This window comes from Chiloscyllium punctatum, chromosome 20 (genome assembly GCF_047496795.1).
Source record: "Chiloscyllium punctatum isolate Juve2018m chromosome 20, sChiPun1.3, whole genome shotgun sequence".
NCBI lineage: Eukaryota > Metazoa > Chordata > Chondrichthyes > Orectolobiformes > Hemiscylliidae > Chiloscyllium > Chiloscyllium punctatum.
Window position 1 is genome coordinate 17,368,661 of NC_092758.1, and position 17,434 is coordinate 17,386,094.

Here is a 17,434-nt window from a genome sequence, read left to right on the forward strand (position 1 = left end):
TCCTTGAATATCCATGTTACACCTGCTCGAAACAACTAGAAAAGTTAGGGTCTGGGCTACCTTCTTGAAATTTTTAGAGGGGGTCTGGCCTGGTCCATAGCAATACTATTGCTGAAATGTTGTCAAGGCCCATAGTCTTTGTAGTATCCAGTGTCTAATTGTTTCTTGATATCACATAGAGTGAATCAAAATGGCTGAAGACTGGTCTCAATGATGTTGGGGACCACGGCAAGAGGCCAAGATGGATCATCCACTTGGTATTAATGACTGAAAATTGCTGTGAATGCTTCAACCTTATCACTTACACTAATGTGTTGGGCTCTTCCATCATTGAGGATAGGGGTACTTGTGGAGCCTCCTCCTCCTCCAGTGAGTTGTTTAATTGTCTCCCACCATTCATGATTGGATGTAGCAGGACAGCAGAACTTAAGATCTGATCCATTGAATGTGGCATCATCTAGCTATGTCTATCATTTTTGCTGTTTATGCTGTTTGGCATGCAAGTAGTCCTGTTAGGCAGCATCACCAGGTTGTTAGGTATGTCTGGTGCTGCTCCTGGCATGCCCTCCTGCACTCTCCATTGAACCAGAATTGATCCCATGGCATGATGTTAATGGTTAAGTGGGGGATATGCTGGGCCATGAGGTTACAGATTGTTCCAGAATACAATTCTGCTGCTGCTTTCAGCCCACAGCATTGAATGGATGTCCATCAGGAGTTGCTAGATCTGTTTGATGCCTGAGCCATTTAGTACAATGATGGTGCCAAACAACATATTGGAAGTTATTCTCAATGTGAAGGCAGGACTTTGTCTCCACAAGGGGGGGTGCAGCATCACTCTTACCAATACTGTTGTGAACAGATGCATGTGCAGCTGGCAGATTGGTATGGATGAGGTCAAGTGTGCTTTCCCCCCTTGATGTTTCCCTCACCACCTGCTGCAAACTCTGTCTAGCAGCTATATACTTTCAGACCAAACCAGCTCGATCAGTAGTGCTGCCACTGAGCCCTCTTTGTAGTGGACATTGAAATCCCTGAGTCAGAGTACATTTTGCACCCTTGCTACCCTCAGAGCTTCCTGGGCTGTGAGCGGAGCATCACGTGGACTGCGAGCCCTGGAATAGTGCGGGGAAGGAGTCTCGGAGCAACGTGCAGTCAGTGAATCGCAGGCAGAGACTGGAGTGGGGAAGGCAATCCTGGAACTTACCTTGGAGCAGTGGAGTGTCGGTGTGCAGTGGACTGAGGCTTGGAGTAGAACAGGGATGCTTGGCGTACGGGGGTCTGGCATAGGCAGTCAGTCCCTGTGCTGAGCTACTATAATGTAATGTCTATTTGAAGTTTCCTACCTTACTGTAATGTCAACTCTTTAATGATGTCCTGTTTTAAACTTATTATTCAACTCTGTAAGTAATGCAACTCCTTTTATTCCTTTGCTGTATCCAAGAATTGTATCTAGCTATTTGTACCTCAAATGTCACCATAAGAAGACAGACATTGAAAAAGCATTTCACTGCACTGCGACAATGGAGCACGGATGACAATAAAAGGATATTTTATATTCCAAGTGTTATTCACCATAGAGGAGTTACAATTCATCAGCTGAGGGAGGACGGTACATGGTGATCAGCACGAGGTTTCCTTGCCCATAATTAACCCGAAGCCATGACATTAGTGGGATCTGAAGTCAATAACATCCTTCCTACAGCAGGATGCCCAGAATACTCTAATGAACAGAGGTCCTTAACATAACCATAACAGAGGTCAAATAATTCCTCCCCATCTACAAGAGGTCTTGTCTGGTAGATATACCAACAGGACTCAGTAACTTTAGCCATGTATGGTGCCACAGACTCACTCTTGATGATGAACACTGATGCCGTTCATCCAAAGGCTAGCTAGATGAGTGTGAGAGAATGCAGTGATAAGTGACTTGAGGAACAACACAGGGGAAAACACAAAGTGAAATGTAACTTGGAAGGAAATACAGATCTAGAGCAATACAAGGAAATGATCAGAGATTACATTAGCAGTAACAGTAGCAACAGAGGTTTAGTCATTTATGTATTTACTGCTTCAAATACTGGGGGTGGGGAGTTTTGTTTGCCTTCAATCAAAGGAAATAGATGCAGACATCAGAAGCAAGAGGAATTCTTATGCGTGTAGATAAAGTTCTGATCAAGATATTATCATCAATTAGGATTGTTTTGCCATTTGTTTAAGGCAGTCGTCTGTAGTGTATGCGCTGGAACTCAAAGAACAGAATGACTTCAATGAGAGTTCCACATAACAACCTGAAAGGTTTGCGTGCCAAGCAGTCAAATAGGTCAGAGTAACTTTGCAATTCAATTGTGCTACTGTATCTTTAACGATCGAGTCTCTGATCGCTGCTCCCAGGACATAGGGTCATGGGGTGCACCTGAATCTAAACATCCCTATATGATCTTCACAAAGATATCTGAGAAACTAATATTAGTGTTGTATCGAACTGCCTAATTACAATAAGATATTGGAATTTTCATTCACTCCTGGATGCTGGTGTCACTGACTAGCCGATATTTATTGCCCAGCCCTGATTGCTCTTGAGAAAGTTGTGGTGAGCTACCTTCTTGAACCACTGCAGTTCACATGTTGTAGGTTGACCAACAATGCCCTTAGGGACAGATTTTGAACAATAACATTGAGGAATGGTGATGTATTTCCAAGTCAGGAGAATTAACTGAGAACTTCATAAAGACTGTTGACAAAATTCAACTGCACCATCTGAAAAGAGCATATCTCAGCTTACGGGATTTCAATCACGTGGACAGAAACCTAGTATCGGCTCTTCAACAAATATGAGATAAACCTAGGATGAACAATGTATCTAAAAATAACCGGTGTCCTCTTTACAAATAAAGTATAAAGAATGTGTCCTCTTGATAACAGTTTTCTGATATTTCCAACTGCCAACCTTACTTGAGGACTTTTTGTAACCCTTAAATGTTACTAAGATTTGGAATGTACTTTCTGTAAAGGTAATGGAAACCACATTTAACTGTAGATTCCAAAGGGAATTGCATAAAGAGAAGCAAAGGGAGAGTATGAAATGAGACTAGACAGATACACAGGTCAAAAATTTGGAAACAAAAAGGAGGAATGGGACCAATTAGGAACCAAAACAGGGATTTGCATACTGAGGCCAGGATCACAGTTGAGGTATTAAAAAATACATTGCACCTTTCTTCACTAAGGATGAAGATGTTGCCTAGCTCAGGCTGAAAAAGGGGGTAATTCAGACACTGGAAGGGTACACTGTCTGTACTTAGAGTCAACAAGCATGAGGATCAGATGGGAAGTGTCACAGATACTGAGGGGAATAAGACTGAAATTGTGACAGCACCGGCCAGAAGTTTGCAGTCTTCCTTAGACTCAGGGAAGATACCAGAAGATCAGAGAATGAGAAATGTTGAACACCAATTCAGAAGAGAATGCAAAGATAAACCCAGAAATTACATTCTAGTCAGTTTTACCTTAGTGGTGGGTAAACCTCTAGAAGCCTCTAGAGTGGCATAGTGGCTCAGTGTTTCGTACTGCTGCCTCGCAGCGGCAGGGACCCGGATTTGATTTCAACCTCAAGTGACTTGTCTGTGTGGAGTTTGCACATTCCCCACATGTCTGTGTGGGTTTCCTCCCACAGTCCACAGATGTGTGGGTAAGGTGGATGATCCCACCACCAAGGATATATTTCCCTCCCCACTCCTATCAGCGTTCTGGAAAGACCACTCCCTCCGCGACTCTCTCGTCAGATCCACACCCCCCACCAACACAAGCTCCACTCCCGGCACCTTCCTCTGCAACCGGAAAAAATGAAAAACTTGCGCCCACACCTCCCCCCTCACTTCCCTCCAAGGCCCCAAGAGATCCTTCAATATCCATCAGAAATTCACCTGCACCTCCACACACATCATTTACTGCATCTGCTGCACCCAATGTGGCCTCCTATACATTGGGGAGACAGGCCACCTACTTGCGGAACGTTTCAGAGAACACCTCTGGGAGACCCGCACCAAACAACCCAACCGCCCCATGGCTGAACACTTTAACTCCCCCTCCCACTCCACCAAGAACATGCAGGTCCTTGGCCTCCTCCATCGCCAGACCATGACAACACGACGCCTGGAGGAAGAGCGACTCATCTTCCGCCTAGCAACCCTCCAACCACAAGGGATGAATGCAGATTTCTCCAGTTTCCTCATTTCCCCTCCCCCCACCTTTTCTCAGTCACAACCCTCGGACTCAACACCGCCTTCTTGACCTGCAATCTTCTTCCCGACCTCTCCGCCCCCACCCCCTCTCCAGCCTATCACCCTCATCTTAACATCCTTCCACCTATCGCATTCCCAATGCCCCTCCCCAAGTCCCTCCTCCCTACCTTTTATCTTAGCCTGCTTGGCACACCCTCCTCATTCCTGAAGAAGGGCTTATGCCCGAAACGTCGATTCTCCTTCTCCTTTGATGCTGCCTGACCTGCTGCGCTTTTCCAGCAACACATTTTTAAGCTCTGATCCCCAGCATCTGCAGTTCTCACTTTCTCCTATGTTAAATTGCCCATAGTGTCTGGGGAGGTGCAGGCTAGGTGGATTAGCCATGGGACATGTGGGGTTACAGGGATAGGGTCTCTATGGGTTGACCTTCAGAATGTTGGCATGGACTTGATGAGTCGAATGGCCTGCTTCCATGCTTTAGGGATTCTATCCTATGAAATAATAATTCCAAACAAAATTTATTGTCAGTTAGGCAAATGTGAATTAATAAAGTAATTCAAACACAGATTTCTTCTGGGCAAATTTTGTGTAACTACCTTGCTGGAGCTTTTTGCAGAGATAACAGAGAAGTTTGACAAGAGGAATGCTTTTGAAGTGGTGTACATGAATTTGCCATCAGCTTTTGATAAAGTAGCACACTACAGACCTGTGGGAAAAGTTATAGCTTGAGGAGCAATAGGAGCAGTAACAATATGGAGGCAAAATTGCCTGAGTGACAGGAAACAGAGGGTAATGGTGATTGGATGTTTTGAGGTGTTGGAAACTTTGTAGCGGAGGCCGCCAGAAGTCAATGGTGGGGCAATTGTTCCTCCTAATATGTATTAGTGACTTCGATGTTAAAGCACAATGTCAAAACTTGCAGATGATACAAAACCTGGAAGAATTCTGAATGTGAGGAGGGCAGTTGAAAGGAAGCGTGATGTGGTTTACTTTGGTTGGAAGGATACAGTGGGACACAATAAAGTAAAGGTTACACTTCCAAAGTGGGTGCACGAACAGAGGGACCTAGTACATGTGCATAAATCATTCAAGGTGGAGGGTAGGCTGAGAGAGTAGTTAATAAAGCATGACAAATGCTGGGGACATTATTGCTCGGAACATAGAAGGTAAAGGCAATGATGTTACGTCACAATTGGAGAAAATGTTAGTTCATCTCCAACAGGATATTTGTGGCACCACACCTGAGAAAACATGGAACACACTTGAGAGAGTGCAAGAACTGTTCATGAGCATGCTCCCAGCACTTCAATTCTTTCAATAAACTGGAAAAGTTGGAACTGTTCACCTAAAAAAGATAAGGTTGTGAGGAGATATGCCAGAGGTATTCATGATAATGAAGTGCTTGACAGAAGAATGTTCGCATTAGTTGAGGCATCGAGAACATGTATCCAAGGAATTAAGCTAATTGGCAAAAGAACAAATGACAACATGAGGAAAAACCTGTCCCACAGTGAAAGGTTAGGATCTGGGAAGAAGTTAGGAGCTGCATAAGAGTCAGGGTGAATCAAGGAATCAAATGGGTATTGGATTGGTATCTCAAAAGGAAGAGAATTCAAAGCTACAAGTGGGGGAAAAGTGCAAGGTAAATTGCACCTTCAGAAAGCTGGTACAGACAAGGCCAGCCGAATGGTCTCCTTCTGCATTGAAACAACATTCTGTTCACATCAATCTTCATTCATAGGGTACCATCTGTACACCGTTCACTTCCAGCAACTCACCATCCTGATTTGGAAACATAGAACATAGAAGAATACAGCGCAGTACAGGCCCTTTGGCCCTCGATGTTGCGCCGATCCAAGCCCACCTAACCTACTCTAGCCCACTATCCTCCATATGCCTATCCAATGCCCGTTTAAATGCCCATCAAGAGGGAGAGTCCACCACTGCAACTGGCAGGGCATTCCATGAACTCATGACTCACTGAGTAAAGAATCTACCCCTAACATCTGTCCTATACCTACCACCCCTTAATTTAAAGCTATGCCCCCTCGTAATAGCTGACTCCAAAACGTGGAAAATGGTTCTCATGGTCAACCCTATCTAAACTCCTAATCATCTTGTACACCTCTATCAAATCACCCCTAAACCTTCTTTTCTCCAATGAAAACAACCCCAAATGCCTCAGCCTTTCCTCATACGATCTTCCTGCCATACCAGGCAACATCCTGGTAAACCTCCTCCGCACCCGTTCTGGTGCCTCCATATCCTTGCTATAGTGGAGGATGTGGACAATGTGGACAAAAACTGCACACAATACTCCAGATGCGGCCACACCAGAGTCTTATACAACTGCAACATGACCTCAGGACTCCGGAACTCAATTCCTCTACCAATAAAAGCCAGTATGCCATATGCCTTCTTCACCGCACTATTTACCTGGGTGGCAACTTTCAGAGATCTGTGTACATGGACACCAAGATCCCTCTGCTCATCCACATTACCAAGTATCCGACCATTATCCCAGTACCCCATCTTTTTGTTACTCTTACCAAAGTGAATCACCTCACACTTACCTACATTGAATTCCATTTGCCACCTTTCTGCTCAGCTCTGCAACTTATCTATATCCCACTGTAACCTGACACATCCTTCCTCACTGTCATCAACTCCACCGACTTTCGTATCATCCACAAACTTGCTCACCCAACCTTCTAGCCCCTCCTCCAGGTCATTTATAAAAGTGACAAACAGCAATGGTCCCAAAACAGATCCTTGCAGAACACTGCTAGTAACTGCACTCCAAGATGAACCTTTACCATCAACTACTACCCTCTGTCTTCTTCCATCCAGCCAATTCCTAATCCAAACCTCCAACTCACCCTCAATGCCATACCTCCGTATTTTTTGCAGTAGCCTACCATGGGGAACCTTATCAAATGCCTTACTAAAATCCATATACACCACATCTACCGCTTTACCCTTATCTACCTCCTTAGTCACCTTCTCAAAGAATTCAATTAGGTTTGTGAGGCACAACCTGCCCTTCACAAAACCATGTTGACTATCCTTGATCACATTATTCCTATCTAGATGTTCATAAATCCTATCCCTTACAATTCTCTCAAAGACTTTGCCCACAACAGAAGTGAGACTCACTGGCCTATAGTTACTAGGGTTATCCCTACTCCCCTTCTTGAACAAGGGAACCACATTTGCTATCCTCCAGTCTTCTGGAACTATTCCTGTAGACAACGAGGACATAAAAATCAAGGCCAATGGCTCTGCAATCTCCTCCCTTACTTCCCAGAGAATCCTAAGATAAATGCCATCAGGCTCAAGGGACTTATCTATTTTCACCCTTTCCAGAATTTCTAACACCTCTTCCCTACATACCTCAAAGCTGTCCATTCTAATTAACTGTGACTCAATATTCACATCGGCAACAATGTCCTGTTCCTGAGTGAATACTGACGAAAAGTATTCATTCAGTGTCTCCCCAATCTCTTCAGCCTCCACACACAACTTCCCACTACTATCCTTGACTGGACCTATTCCAATCCCTCTACACCTCCATCCACCATGACCAGGGCCTCCAAGCCCTCCGTTTTTTGCTCTCCCGATGTCCCCAATAGTACCCTTCCACTGACACTCTCATTCGTTTGGCCAAACTGGTCCTCACCCTTAACAATTTCTCCTTTAAATCCTCCCACTTCCTCCAGACCAAAGGGGTAGCCATGGGCCCCAGCTATGCCTGTCTCTTTGTTGGCTACTCCCAAGCTACCTGGACCTCTCCATCTCCATTAATGATGACCAACTTGACACCGACATTTTTTACAAACCCACCGACTCCCACAGCTACCTGGATTACACCTCTTCCCACCCTACCTCTTGCAAAAATGCCATCCCGTATTCCCAATTCCTCTGCCTCCGCTGTATTTGCTCCCAGGAGGACAAGTTCCACCACAGAACACACCAGATGGCCTCCTTCTTAAAGACCGCAATTTCCCTTCCCACGTGGTTAAAGATGTCCTCCAACACATTTCGTTCACATCCCGCACCTCCACCCTTAGACCCCACCCCTCCAACCGTAACAAGGACAGAACGCCCCTGGTGCTCACCTTCCACCTTACCAACGTTCGCATAAACCAAATCATCCGCTGACATTTCCGCCACCTCCAAAAAGACCCCACCACCAGGGATATATTTCCCTCCCTCCCCCTCCACCTCCACCTTCTGCAAAGACCGTTCCCTCCGTGACTACCTGGTCAGGTCCACGTCCCTCTAAAACCCACCCTCCCATCCTGGCACCTTCCCCTGCCACTGCAAGAACTGCAAAACCTGCGCCACACCTCCTCCCTCACCTCCATCCAAGGCCCTAAAGGAGCCTTCCACATCCATCAAAGTTTTACTTGCACATCCACTAATATCATTTATTGTATCCGTTGCTCCCGATGCAGTCTCCTGTACATTGGGGAGACTGGACGCCTCCTAGCAGAGCGCTTAAGGGAACATCTCCGGGACACCTGCAACAATCAACCACACTGTCCTGTAGCCCAACATTTCAACTCCCCCTCCCAGTCTGCCGAGGACATGGAGGTCCTGGGCCTCCTTCACCGCCGCTCCCTCACCACCAGACGCCTCGAGGAAGAACGCCTCATCTTCCGCCTCGCAACACTTTAACCCCAGGGCATTAATGTGGACTTCAACAGTTTCCTCATTTCCCCTTCCCCCACCTCACCCTAGTTCCAAACTTCCAGCTCAGCACTGTCCCCATGACTTGTCCTACCTCCCTATCCTCTTGTCCACCTATCCACTCCACCCTCCTCCCGCCACTGACCTATCACCTTCATCCCCTCCCCCACTCACCTATTGTACTCTATGCTACTTTCTCCCCACCCCCACCCTCCTCTAGCTTATCTCTTCATGCTTCAGGCTCTCTGCCTTTATTCCTGATGAAGGGCTTTTGCCCGAAACGTCGATTTTACTGCTCCTCGGATGCTGCCTGAACTGCTGTGCTCTTCCAGCACCACTCATCCAGAGTCCCGCATTAGCAGCTACCCATTCCCCCAGACTGACCTTTAACCACTCCTTTAGATTAGAGTGGTGCTGGAGAAGCACAGCAGGCCAGGCAGCATCCGTGGAGCAGGAAAATCGACATTTCCTGATGAAGGGCTTTTGCCCTAAATGTCGATTTTCCTGCTCCTCGGACGCTGCCCGACCCGCTGAGCCCCTCCAACACCACCCCAATCTAGACTCTGATCTCCAGCATCTGCAGTCCTCACTTTTGCCTGGTTGATTTAACCACTCCTTTTTCTGTCCAACTGTTCTTCTCTATCTCCACTCAGTGCTTACTCTCCACACCGTCCCATCCTCTGTATAATAAACATTCTTTTTCCAGCTGTTATCAGTTCTGAAGAAGGGCCACTAGACCTGACATGTTAACTCTGATTCCTCTCCACAGATGCTGCCAGACCTGTCGTGATTTTCTGCCAGTTTCCGTTCCTTTCTCAGATTTCCAGCATCTACAGTTCTATCAGTTTTTTTTTGTCTAGCTTTTCACTTGTGTCTCACTCCCCTTGATCACTTGTTCTTTCTTTCTCACCATCCTTTTCTTGCCTGTCATGCAATCTCCATCTCTTTTCTGACTTTTGCCTATGGACCTGGCTATTCTAATACACTTTTGTCTGGCTTCCCATCTCCATAAACCTGAGATTGTCCAAAGGTCCGTATTCACCAAATCCCCAATGACTCACCTGACTGTTGCTTCCTGGCCTGACACTGATTCCCAGTTTGACAATATCCTGTTTATTAACACTCTCATCCATGTCGTTAAATTCCTCCATAACCTCCCCCCACCTGTAACCTTCTCTCACTCTACAAACATCTGACATCTCTGAGCTCTCCCAATTCTAGCCTCTTGCTCTTCTGTAATTTAAATTGCTGTAAATGTGATGCCTTGCCTTCAATTGCTGAGGTCCCCTCTCCCTAATACTCTTCATCACCTTTAAGTTACTTCTTAAAATCTACCTCTTCAACCAAGTTTATGGTCATTTGGCCTAATATGCTCCGAAATAATCTGGTGTAAAACTTTGTTCAGCAAAGACTTGTGTGAAGCACTGTTACGTGTTTTACTCCATTTAAAAAAAATTTAATGCAAGTTGTTGTTTTCACTTCAATCTGTCTCTAATTCCCCATTTATTTCTGTGCTGCTATTTATCTTTTTTTTTCTTCTTCATAGTCTTCCATTCCATAATTGATTTTGATTTTTATTCCATTGTTTTGTAGAAATGTACCAAATGCTATCAGAGTCATTCAAAGGTGCTGAAATATCTCAGTTCGGAGACACAATATAACATGCCATTTGCTGCTTACAGACTTGATTCATTTTCAATTGCAGTTCTTTTGTGTTTCTAGCTCAAATGCCAGAGGCTTCTAATGATCAGGACAGAGGAGTTTGGAAGGAAAGGCAGAAGCGGGTGCCAGGGAAGTCAGGAAGTCAGGATCTGGGAGACTTTTGAATGGACCTCTTTATGTTAATGTCGATCTCTCTCCGCACCTTCTTGGCAGATGTAACACTGCACTCTGTTCGGTTACCCTGATGGACTTGTACAGTACAATCTGCCTGTAAAGTATATAAGACAACACTTTTCATTGTACCTTAGTGACAGTAATAAATCAAACCAAAATCAAATCACTGAGCTGTTACAGTGCAGATTGAGGCTATTCAGCCCATTGAGAAGCACCAGCTTCTTAAAGGAGCATCATTACCTGATGCCAATCTCCTGCTTTATGCCCATATCTTGCACATTAGCTTTATCAAAACAATCATCCTCTTGAATGCCTCAACTGAATGTGCCATCATCACACTCTTAGACAGTACATTCCACACCCTAGCTACTGGCTGAGTGTCCACTCTTAAAATTTTCATCCTTTTTAAATTTTAAGCATTTTGAGTACTCATCATTGTACTTGAAGAGTGTAGTACTGGCCTGAGTGCAATTTCACAATAAAGCAGTTTACGTAGTTTCAGTAATCCGAGGATGTTGAGGAGAAATTATGAAGAGTGAATTTAACAGTGAATGATTAAGGTTAGAGGGAGCTGATGAGGTGAGCTGATGAAATGAGAAGTATAAAATGACAATGTCAATGATTAGAAACCAAGAATTCTCAGCTAATTATTGAGCCTAACAGTGTACAACAGGTAATGTACCATTTGAATGTATTCTTAACTCACCTCCATATTGTACTAATCTGTTCAACATCTCAAAACCATGTACATCACCAAGACGATTATACTATGTTACAAAGAAGGGGTATCAAACACAGCCATATATGTGTCTCAAGCAAGAAAAAAAAGACATGCTTTAAAAAGATTTCTTTGTTTGATTCAAGATGAGTGATTTGACATGAGCCAACATTATTACATGTACCATAGTGTTATAAATTAAGACAATCCTTCACTAAGCTTACACTAAGCACATAGACAGAGATTATAAGGAGTTTCATTGTTCACGAGTTAAGAAAATGGAATAATAGGCCACATTAGTAAGTTTTGTCCAAAAGCAAAGTTCTAATGAAATTCAGAAAGTAATCTCCATTTCTCTTTCCACGGCTGCTGCCAGAACTGAGGACTATTTCCAGAACTTTCGGATTTCATTTCAATCAAATCTTAACTTGGCAGCAACTTTTGCATAACAGGCTCTATTTGTAAGGCAAAGCAAACCCCAGATTTACCTTCTTCAATATCAAGAAGTTCTAACGCCCAAGAATTGTACTAAAGGGTGAACATTATCATCATCATTGGTAGTCCCTCGTGGATGAGGATGACTCTCTTCCACTCTCAGGGTGAGTCCATGGGTGGCTGTACAGACCGATGTGGCTGCAGCAAACTCTGTTATACATGGGGTAGAAGGTGGTTGCAGGAAGGGGTGGCAGTGCGCTTCTTTCATTGTTTTTGCCTGGATTCCACTTTTTCCTGATGGCTCATATTGTAGTGCAAGCACAGTCTTTCAAAGCTGGCTATCCAGTGACCAGCATTGGTCAAAATCTGTTTTGTCAATCAATATTTTCTCATTTTAAACTGGAACTGCTGATTTTGGGAAATGTGGGAGACATGAAAGAATTGTTAAATCCAATGCGTGGGACGCGAATGACTATCAGCTGTGACACCGCCATTAAATTAAAGCAATTTGCAATCATATAAGTTGGCATTTTGGCATCTCCTATACTCTGAGTTAAGGAGTCTGATTTGAATTAAGGTGCTTTGATTTTCTTCCCTGAAACCTAGCATGACCTTGGCCAAGGCTGTCTGGATAAGAGCGAGTTTACTTGTCATAGGATTGCTTGAACATTTAGCAGATCACTATCAGAAGGCAATCGAGTAAAGTCAGTTCTTCTATAACATGATGGGTGTGTTCTTATGCAACCCCGCTTTATAGAAAAATTGTGCTTGAGTTTGCAGTTTAGAAATGGCATCCCCAATTCATCAATTGTGTCACAGCAAATTCAGGTTGACAAAATACACGCAATGGCATCTCTCCACCCTGGAGGCTTTCCTGATTCCTGATGAAGGGCTTTTGCCCGAAACGTTGACCCTCCTGCTCCTCGGATGCTGCCCGACCTGCTGTGCCCTTCCAGCACCACTCTGATCTAAACTCTGGTTTCCAGCATCTGCGGTCCTCACTTTTGCCGAAATGCACATAATAGCAGAACGACCTGGACAGGAAGTAGCTGAAAAATGTGCTGCTGGAAAAACGCAGCAGGCCAGGCAGCATCCAAGGAGCAGGAGAATCGACATCTAGGGCTTTTCCAGCAACACATTTTTCAGCTCTGATCTCCAGCATCTGCAGTCATCACCTTTTCCCTGTACAGGAAGTAGAAAGGCTCAATTGCTTTTCCAACATTTTGCTTTTCTTCCCTAAGTTCTTCAATTGTCTAAGAGAGGTAATTAGAAACTGGTAAACATTCCAAGAAGGTGATACTCATTCCTGGAATACTGCCATGGCCTAAATTGTTTAAAGAAAACATCAGGTAACCATTCAACTATGAGATCCACTGCATTCAGGACAACCAGCTTAACTACTGGGAGATTTTACTTGCATTAATTATACATATTCAAGATCCAAATCATCTACCTGTTAATGTGACAAAGGAAAATGCTGGAGAAACTCTGCCTGTCTGTGGAGAAGGAGAAACGGCATTAGCATTTTGAATCTGATTCAGAGGTCTGAAGAATGGCATTGTATTTTGCCTCCTTTTTCAAAAGTCATTAATTTGTGTTATACAGGGGAACCTCGATTATCCAGATGAGATGGGTGGGCACTATTTCGTTCAGATAATCGATTATTTGGTTAATCAATTAAATGCTCCCCATTCAGGAGACTGCAGCAGCACACAGTAAGTGAGACCCCACCCCCAACACTGCCCCCTGCCTGCCCCCAACCCCATCTAGCACTGCCCCCCCCCCCTCAGCTGCACACCAAACCCTGTCCAGCATCGCCTTCTGCCCGACCCCAAACCCTGTCCAACACTGCGTGCCACCCCCATTTCCACCCCTGCACTGTCTGCGGGGCAGCCAGACTGGACACCAACAACAAGACTACTGCTGCTGCTTCTGCTGCCTTTGTGGGACTGCCACACACACGACTTTTTACTGCAACGTTTTGACAGGTTCCACGTTTGGCCTGGACAGGACAATGTTGGGACAGATTATCTGGGGAAAGGGGGTTTAGGGTACACCCTTCTGTAGAACTCCAGGGAAAGTGTGGGGAGAGAGAGAGAGAGAGAGAGAGCGGGAGGTCAGTCATTTGGAGACAGTGCCTGTTTAATCACTGTAAACAAAAGACGCGATCACTGTTGAAAACACGTCTTTGATGTAATGTTTCTATCGGGACCTCAAGATCCCCTTTGGATAAACCGACTTTCGGATAATTGGTATTCAGATAATTGAGGTTCCTCTGTATATAAATAGTTTAATTAACTCTATTTTTTTCTTAATTTCTTTAATTCCCAAAACTAATCACAAAACACTCTTTTGCAGTAGCACACCAGACATAATTTCTTCCTCTTTCATATCTGTAGGACTTAGTATGGTTTCAATTTCCTGTTTTGAGAATGTCATAGCCTTTTCCTAGAGCCTTCATACCGTTGAATGTAGACTTTCTCAGTTTCACGTAACCTCTTCAGGGTGTGAACCAAACTTTTCTGGTCTGTAACTTTTTCATTAAACTCCTTATATTTGGATAACAGTCCTAAATTCATAGCTTCAGCCAAGATTTTACAAACTGCCTAAGCTGATAGTAAATGGATCCTTTTTTTCGCATGAGTCATGTTTCCCCTATTCAGAAATAAAATCAATCACTGACCTTCTAAGCTAAAAACTTAATATTCATTAGGAACAACCTCTGTTATGGACCAGCCCAGACCCCAACAAAATATTTTAAGAAGGTAGCCTAGAATCTAACTTTCTCTTATTTTAAAGGCAAATATGAAGTAACTTGTTCCAGATGCAATGCAAGTAGTCAAACTACTCGGCGTTAAGCAAAACATAATTTATTTAAACACTGTACTAAAATACAACCAAAGAAAGAGGAATCTTGAACAACTTAACTCTTTTGGAAACTTAACAGAATAATAGATACAGCACCTATTACTAATTAACTGTTCCAATATAGTAACATCACATAATCACACCCCTTGGCAAAAAAAAGGAACATTCAGACCCAGATTCCCATATGCATGTCTCCAGTCCAGGAGGAAAAACCATCAACAAAAAATTCAGAGAGGGTAGCAGTTAAAAGACATTGACTAAAGCTTCCAACTCTACTGAGACCTCAATAGTTTCTGATGCTACTGCGAAACCAAACCCAGAAATCCTAACCTGTGAGAGCTGGCCACACCCATTCAGGATGTTTAAAAAAAACCCAAGGCCTCCCAACTGTTTACTCAAGTGGTCTTAACTAAACAGTTCGGTCCCTCTTGTTCAATCTCTATCTTAAAAGAAACCAAGACAAAATAACATTTTAAAGCTACAGCATCATCGCACCTCTCAATGTAAAGCCCCTCAGACACACAGAAAACCTAAAGACTCAAAACTCCAAATTAAATGATATTAAAATAGGCAGAAATCACACACCTTACATTGCCCACCCGAAACAGGAACACACCTAACCTTGAAACCATTTAGTTCTAGTTTCAATGAGATGGGAAATTCTGTTCTTAAGAGGCAAATGTGGTTGAAACTTATCAAAAGGCCAGCCTCTTTCCATATTACAGAATTTCTGTTAATAACTGATATTGCCCATCTTTCCAGGCTTCAGGCAACCAAGCCAGTAGAAGAAGGGAAAAAGGACACTGAATCCACCAGCTAAGCACATTTACAGCACTGTTTGTGGGTCAAGAGAAGCAGCGATCTGTCCTCGAAAAACAACTAGCAAACATCCCCTCTACAATTTTCTCTGAACCCCATAGAATGACCCCTATATGATTACCAACAGCCTCCATCATGCCTCCTTATACCTCCACAGTCTCCAAATTCCCCCAGTCATTCACCTGACCCCAATTTCTTAACCTATTTAATCTCTCTCTGAACTCATTCCCCATTTTCAATTTTCATTTTTGAATTTTCAGAAATTCACCAAACATCTTTCAAATCCATGAACATGTCCATCCAGAAGGACAAGGAGGGCAAATATATGAGAACACCACTATCTGAATGTTCCCCTCCAAGCCCAACCTAGAAATATATTGTCGTTCCTTCAGTGTCACTGGGTTAAAACCCTGGAATTACCCCCCTGAGGCCATTATAGATCAACATACAGCATGTGGATTGTAGTGGCTCAAGAAGGCAGCTCACCATCACTTTCGCAAAGGTAACGAGGATGGGCAATAAACATTGACCAGCCAGCGATGCCCATGTTCCATGAGTGACTAAAAACACTCTTAACTACTCCTCTGATTTTCTCTGAAGCCCTGTGATTGACATATCTACTTACATTCACCTCCAAATCCTTCACCAGGAATGTACCTTCTCCTTGGCATCATACTTTGCTGAACTCTTCTTCAGCCAATACACAGCCAATCAGGCTGGCTTACAGGCAAAGAAACGTTTTGAACAGAGAGTCCTACAGCACAGGACAGACGCTTTGGCCCATCTCGTATGTGATAACCCATCTACACTGATCCCACTTCCTAGCACTTGGTCCATACCTTGAAATATCATCCCACAAGGAATTTAAATCTTATCTCACGACAATTTTCCCACAGCTAAAAATTAGAAAAGTTGACACAAATTAGTGTCTCAACAATATTGCTGGACTCTCTTTGCTTGAAGCTTTTGCAACACAATAATACCCTTTCAACCGTGACTTGCATTTCTAAACTTTATAACAGTCAGTTGATGAAGTAGAGCAACAAATTTAATCCCTCTGGACCAGGATGAGGTCTTCATCAGAATCACGCGGTTGATTTAATACTCAGACATTACGTTTAGAATTAGGTAAAATTACTGTTCCAGTACTATACGTGTCAATGTGCTGCTCCCTAAGCAGACCATTTATAAACCAAATCATCCTTGACCTGTCTAATAAGATATCTATCATTTTCAACTTTATTCTTATAAAAATGTTTACCTTGAATTGACAAGTATCCAGAGACACTTGGCTGCTTTTCTAAGCTGAAGGAGCACCAAAAAGAAATGCCAAATTTCATTCAAGGAAATTGGAACATTCCTTAATAGAAAGGTCTGATTTATCATAGGACGGATATATTCACTTGTGTGATCATTAGTTTTGTTCCCTAAATATGCAAACATTAGTAATGGATATATGAACAGCATGAACATGACTTATTAATTAAAGTAACCACTATTAAACAGTGGATGAATGGTTTTGTAATTGAACAGGTTGGAATAATTGTGTACATTAACTAGGATTTGCAGTTCAATGTGTCATTAGGTTTAGGGCTAGTAATGATTGGATATAATAACAATGATTACTTTGAAATACAGCACAGTTCCTATCGCTTACATCAGTTACACTTATTCCAGCCAATCACTTACATCAGGCAAATGGTGCTAATCTTTTCCTGTTTCTACTGAAGCCAAATACAATGTTAATGACATATTAAACATCTACACTGTCTACATCACCGTTTGGTTGGGTACATTGTGCCTGTAGCACTCTGCTCTTGAA